The 6,851-nt window shown below is 49.8% G+C and overlaps 1 long non-coding RNA gene across 2 annotated transcripts; it reads left to right on the forward strand.

The window, feature by feature from the left end:
- The first annotated feature begins 617 nt into the window (after positions 1-617).
- On the forward strand, positions 618-6,143 carry LOC119253248 (uncharacterized). 2 transcript variants are annotated; one of them, XR_005127016.2, is made up of 4 exons: positions 618-841; positions 1,910-2,185; positions 3,367-3,468; positions 5,584-6,143. It is a non-coding gene; the product is annotated as an uncharacterized LOC119253248 (long non-coding RNA). The 2 variants fall into 2 exon arrangements; XR_008553189.1 differs by lacking the exon at positions 618-841 and having other exon boundaries at positions 1,863-2,185.
- Positions 6,144-6,851: the final 708 nt, after the last annotated feature.

Consider the following 6,851-nt stretch of genomic DNA (forward strand, 5'->3'; position numbering starts at 1 on the left):
GGAATCGAAACCTAAGACTGGTGAATCAAAACCTAGGCCTGGCTGTCCCTTTACACCTGTCATGATTGTTTGTATGCCTAACATCAGTGGACTGAAGGGTTTTCTGAGTGTACGAAACTGAGGGGCCAACGAGCAGCAGCAGCGTCTCTGTTGTGCCCAAGGTCAGCAGACTTGGGGAGCATAGCCTCCAAGAACCCAAAGACAGCCAATGCAAACACAAAAGGGAGTTTATTACAGACTCGAGTCCAGGCTCATGGCACTTACCAACGCAGTGGCAGATACCGAGAGGCCCGAACAAGGGAAGCAGGGGTCTTTTAATAAGGTTAAATTATGCTGGCAGTTACTCATTGACTACAAGTATGCATTCTCCAACTTTGACTGGCTATCATTCTAAGCTGACTGGCCCGGCCGAGATGCAGCTCCAGCCTGCAGCTCCAATTACAGCAAGTTTGCCCTCATTGGTGGCCGAGTGCGAGGGTGGAGTGAGGGTCGAAACTGTCGAAACTATCTCTGGAATGCAGTCTTTTTCCCAGCAAAACCTAAAATTCTAGAATGGCAGTTACACACAAAATGACAAAGCAACGGCTAAGAATACTTATGCTTGGTTCCACATCTCCTCTGCAGACAAGCTCAGATGAAGCTGGTGCGGCCCCTCCCTGCAGGACATGGAGCAGGGCTCATAGGGCCTCCCCCGGGATCCCACATGGTTCCCAGATGACACATGTCAGGACGGGGTAGAGGACAGGACCCTAAGCCCGATAAACAAGTGTGGGGTAAACAAGTGCAATCAGGAGGTTGGCAGAGGCTCTTCTAAGCAGGTCACCTCGATGTGGCCTGAAAGGTGAGGGTTTGGGGAGCAGAGGCAGCAGGAGCATCAGGGACTGTGAGGAGGTCTGAGGCTGGGAGAGCTCCCTGAATTGGAGGAGTCACCTAAGCCAGAGGGGGCCCATGGGAGAGCAATGGGAGGGTGTAAGAGAGGGAGGGAGGGGGAGGCCTGGGAGCCCCTCCTTTAAGCAGAGGGATCCCCTGAAGGGATGAGACAGGGAGATGACAAGAGCTGACTGGAGAGGGTCATGACCTTGGAAGGAAATGGACTGGTGGAGGTGAGGCCAGAGGTGGGATGGGTGACCCTTGGGCCAGATGAGAGATGAGGGTGATGTGGAATAGCTGCTGGTCATGGACATGGATTGAACATTTGGGTGCATGGGCAGTAGACAGTGAGGGGAGTGGACTGTAAAGATGGCGCTGGAGTTTCTGGCAGAGATAACTGGGGTGTCACAGGTGCCCTTCACTGAGAAGGGGAAGCCACAGGAAGTGAGGGGGGAGAATAAGGCCTTCCTGGTGACCCTGTGTCCCGGAGGGACAGGGTCTGGTCACTGTGACCAAGTCTCAGGTGACATTAACATCTGAACAAGCCGCAGGCCCCCTCCACACAGTGTGGGCAGGACCAGGTCCTGGCAGCTCCTGGTGCCCAGTGCTGACTCCTGGTGTCCAGCGTGTGGGGGCTCCTGGGTGAGCTGATGTGAGGAAAAGAGAAACAGCCCCCTGGGGGCTCTTCACAGGCTCTGCCATGTGGGGTGACAGCTGCCATGTGGTCACTGGAGTGGCCACCATGGGGCACAGGCAGAGCCCTGCAGAGGGCTCAGAGTCAGTCCTGACTAGGCCCCACACTCTCCCCTAGTTCTGGGTCTGGAAGACAAGCAGCCTGGAGCACAGTGGGTACTCACAGTGGGTGCAGGATGGGTGCCTCCCCCTGTGTCTGCAGGGGTGTCAGGGTGCCTGTCCCTCCCCTCCGCTGACCCATCTGTTATACTGTTTCCTTCCTGAAGAAGGAAGTGCTCTCTTGGGTGCACTGTCTGGAGGACAGGGTGGAGGTTGCTGGGATTGCATTTCAAGCTTTTCCTTTCAGATCGTGTAGGAGCCAGAGAAGTGTGGTTGTTTTTTTAAGGGAAAATTAGGAGGATCCGACGGATCCTACCTCTGGTGAGGCACCCCTCAATGAGTGCCAAATTCTCCCTGTCTACTCTCTTGGGAACCATCTTCTCTGAGCCATGAGGCCCCTTGGCACCCAGCAGGGCTCCTGAGCAGCTAACAGCAGGTTCTAACTCTGTAAGAAGATTTGGGGAAGCACTGAAACTTCTCAAGTTTGAAGGGACGCCCTAGAAGCCCCACCATTTCACAGCAGGTATGTCAGTTTTGAAGACATGATTCTTTCAAGAAAAGAAAGTGGGGAGCAGCTGACTGTAAGGAGGGGCTGAGAATGTGGTGAGGCTGGGTGGGATGGGAGGTGGCACAGGAAATGGTGCAGCTCTAAGAGGACCCAGCACAACCTCACTGAAGATTGTACTTCACTTATTTTAATAATGTGTCTGTAACACTCCTGGGGCAGGACCCTGTTCTAGAATTATGTAGTGAATATTCAAATATAATTCATGTAATTCTCATTCCAACCTTGGTTGGGAGATGCTGATACTATTCCCATTTTTCTGTGGGGAAAGTGTAGCAGGAAGGTTAAGAGACTTCATGAAGTGGCTGAGTCTAGAGACGACCTCAGAGTCAGCCCCAGAATCTGCCCTCCCAGGTCCATCACCTGCCTCCCCCTGACCCCAGCAGTGTGTGGTTTGAGGGTATTTTATCTGAGCAGGAATCATTTCCCTTCTCTACTGCTCTGTCTCACTGGGTCCCTCACTACAAGGCAGAAATCCCCCCAGAGTTAGAGAGAAATGGAAGAAGCCCTCAGTGGGGATCTGACCTGGCTCCTGCTGTGTTTGGGCAGGACCTTGACCTTGACCCTGGCAGGTCAGGGCTGGGAGGGACTGACCTTCAGGTGAGCTGATAAAGCAGACAGAGCCGGACAGGGGCATTTGGGGATACCTTGACCCACTGGGGACAGTGTTGTGTGTCCTGAGGCTTCTCAGGGACACCTGCTCACACTGAGGTGACAGGACCACAAGCAGGCGCTGGCCTGTCCTTCATGCTGGGCCTGGGTCTGGGCCTCTGTCCTGGGGAGTCACTGGATGTGATGATGAGGGGGGGCAATTTGCACCCCGGGCCCAGGTGCTGGGAATGGAGGGACCTGGTGTACTGAGGAGAATGGGTCTGGGGTGTGGGTTCCACACTGTATGAAGGAAAGGAGGATGTTTTTCTCTAATAAACTTCATGGTTTCTAGCAGCACAGAGGCTCAGAATCCCCAAGAGGAGCCAGGTCTGTCCTCCTTGGTCTCAAGGCCTACGGGGTCACCAGGAAGGGGCCTGCTCCTGCTGGTGGGGGGGGGCCCTGGGCCCTGCTCCCCCATGAGTCCAGAGCTCCTGGCGGCCCTGCTCCTCTGTGTGGGCCTGGCTGCCTCCTGCCCTGTCTCTCCCCAGCCCTGAGGAGATGGTGCCCTGCTCCTGCCCCAGTTCTGTGCTCTGCCTCTTCCCCTCCCTGCTGCTCCTCCTTCAGCTGCCCCCCGCCCGGGGGGTCCCAAGGTGAGTGTGTCCCTCCCTGTCCTGTGTCTCCCTCAGGTGGTTGGGGCCCAGGGGCTCTGGGGGCTCTTCCTTCAGGAATTGCCTTTCTTTCATTTGTCTTAGCATAATGTCCTCAAGTTCCATCCATGTTGTTTTAAATGACATGATTTTACTTATTTAAAAAAAAAAAATCTGTGGGCCTCCCTGGTGGTGCAAGGGGGTTAAGTCTCAGCATTATCAAGCTATCACCAGCCAGTGCAGTAGGAGTTTGATCCCTGGCAGGGAACTGATCCACATCTTGTAGCAGACCTCTTGTGTCTTGCTAGTTATTCCCCGCAGCAGTCTATTTCTGTCAGTCTGCCTGTTCTGCTCCTCACTGTGTCTCTGGTAAATCACCTTATTCCCCGCACTTCTGGCTTACACCCCAGCTCTTGTATGCATAATAAATAAAAATAAATCTTTTTAAAAATCTGAGTATATTTCATTATGTGTGTATGTATATGTATATATGTAATGTTACTCTCTTTGTTTGAAAGAATCTCTGTTTCTGTCTCTCTTCATGTTGTGGAATATCCATTATGTTTATGTGGGCTTTCCTCATAGATTGGTTAGTTCTTCCAGTTTTTCTTCATTTTCTCTTTTTTCTTCTATTTTGGTTCATTGTTCATTATTACAGTCAGGTCACTGATTTGATCTTCCATTTGGCCTATTCTGCTCCAATAGCTTCTCCAGGAGTGAGTAGCTTCTCTGCTAATATTTTTACAGACTCCATCTCTGTGATTATAATTTAACACTTCAATTTCTGTTTCTTTTTACTCATTTTATTTTCCAAGTCATTCATTTATTCTTCTGAATTTTGTTTTTCTTTTTGATTCACTTCTTTCTTTTTTCTCCATTTCTTTGACTTTCTTTGTTACGGCAATTTGTGCTCTTACTTGATAGTAAGATACAATCTTCCATATCTTCATAGTTGCATATTGCAGAGTTGGTCTCATCTTGTGATTTCATATTCCCTTGAGATCTCAAGTTTCTGGGGCTTATTTTACTGCTTAAAATATCCTATTTTTGAAAAAATACATCTGTAGTGGTAACTTAGAGAGTTGAGCTACTTCTGAATTTCCATCAGGTGGCCCTGTTGTGTTGTTAGATTTGTAACTTATGTAGGACTAGAGACCTGGTATTTGAGATGCTGAGTCAGAGACTGTGGGGTCTGCAGTGATCCAGCCTCTGGTGTGGGTGCTCTGGCTGGGGTGTGTGAGCTCATCTTTGTGGCCCCCCTGACACCTGCCTCTCCCAGTTCAGCCTTGAGACTCTGCCTGTGCACACTGTTCCTGAGCTTTAGGAGGGTGGGGCCAGTCCTGAGGGGGAAGTGGAGGTACTTCCAGCTCTGTGCCTTCATTGGGGACCTTGTTAATTTCACTGGGTATCTTGTTAGCTGGGAGCGCCCAGTCAGAGCTGTGAGCCCCTCACTGTCAGCTCTCCCTGCCCAGGGTCACGTGGCTGGTTGAGTGACCACCACAGTGTGTGCTGCAACCTCCCCAACCCTGACCACAGCCTCTTGGTGTCTTCTCTGCCTAACTCTTGGTCAGTGAAGCATGACTCTCCTCTGTGACCCTTTGGTGCTGTCTTCCTGGTGATTGCTCTATGAGAGTGTCCAGTTTTGTCCCAAGCCTGGTGTTCTCTGGGTGCTCTGTTCACTCATAACTCCGTGCAATGAAACAAATTTCCTTAGACACCTTCTTAGTCCCCCAAGAACCTTTTGGAAATGCACATTCTTGGGTACATCCCAATCTGCTGCATCAGGCCTGGGGTGGGGTCCCTGCATTTTACAATTACAAGCCCTCCTGGAGATTGTGATGCTAAAGGGGAGAACCATGGAGTTAGAGTTCCTTATGGAAGGTCCTGCTATCAGGTACACTAGCGAATAGGGAGCATCTTTGACATTATTTCTGGACCACAAGTTGTGGTTGGAAGATCTTTCCCAGATTCAGAATTGTCACTGCTAATCCTTCATGTCAGCTGTCTGCTCATCAGACACTTTCCCTCATCCTGCGTGGGCCTCCCCCGGTGATGGTGTGTGTTACCCGATATGACTGTGTCTCTCAACCTTTCTAACTCCCATGTCTGTGTTCACAGAGAGGTTCCATGTGTTTGGCCCCCCAGACCCCATAGTGGCAGAGCTGGGCAAGGATGCCACACTGCCCTGCTTCCTGGACCCAGTCAAGAGTGCAGAGAACATGGAGTTGAGGTGGTTCCAGTCCAATGTTTGGGAGTCAGTGTTCACCTATCAAGACTGACAGGAGCGGAATGAGGAACTGATGGCCCAGTACACAGGGCGGACCTCGCTGGTGGGGGAATTCCTCAGTGTGGGGGAGGCTGCTGTGTGCATTCACAAGGTCCAGGCTACTGACAACGGGCTGTACACCTGCTTCTTCAGTGATATAGACTTCCACCAGGAAGCTAGCTTGGAGCTGCAGGTGGCAGGTTGGTGACATGGTTAAATATCTCAGAGTCCTGGAATTTTGGAATTGGGGAGAAAATAAGGGCAATGGAATTTAGTTTTTCATTTCATTTATGGGTAAGAAAAGGCTTATTAGTTCATGTTTTATGAAATGTAAATATATGGGGTATCTACTGCATGTCTGGCCCTGTTCTAAACTCTTGGATACAAAAGCAAATCTAATAAAGTTCTTCACTCTGAGTTTTTATTTGTAGTGGGAGAGAGAGCAATTGTAATAAATAACCAGGGAATAAATGACATTTCTAAGTGAGAAGTGATGAGGACAGGAAGCTAAATGGAGCAGGGGATATGGGTCAGCAATATGGGGCTGAGGGGAGGTTACAGTAATAAATAGTAGCTCAAGCTGGTGCCATGGGAACAAAGACTCCAGGGAAGTGAGAACACAACTGAGTAGATATCTGATGTGTGGGTGTTCCTTTCTCCCCAGTTTTGTAGATATATAATCACTATGTATCATATGTAATGTGAGGCATACAGCATAATGACTGATTTATATATGCAGTGAATTGATGGCCACAATAGGTTAAATCACATCTGTCTGCTCTTATAAGTTTAACAAAAAGAAAGAAAAAGAAGCAAAAACAGGAAAATTTCTTCATTTTGAAAAAAAAATTCTTTGGAGTTTGTCCTTTAAGAAGTTCCCTACACATCCCACAACAATGTTGGCTACAGGCATGTTGTACATTATAGAGAAGGGACTTTCTACATGGAGGCACAGCCCGTGTGAATGACCTGGGGGGAGCATGTGTTTGGTGTGTGATCTGCTCACATGGAGTCCTCATGGCTGGTGGGAGAGTGAGGAGCAGGGTGTTGTGAGGTGACAATTCTGTCATGAAAAGATGTTGTGGGTACACAGTGGAGAGATTGAGGGTGGCTGATGAAT

This window comes from Talpa occidentalis, unplaced genomic scaffold (genome assembly GCF_014898055.3).
Source record: "Talpa occidentalis isolate TD23 unplaced genomic scaffold, MPIMG_talOcc4v2.1 talOcc4.2, whole genome shotgun sequence".
NCBI lineage: Eukaryota > Metazoa > Chordata > Mammalia > Eulipotyphla > Talpidae > Talpa > Talpa occidentalis.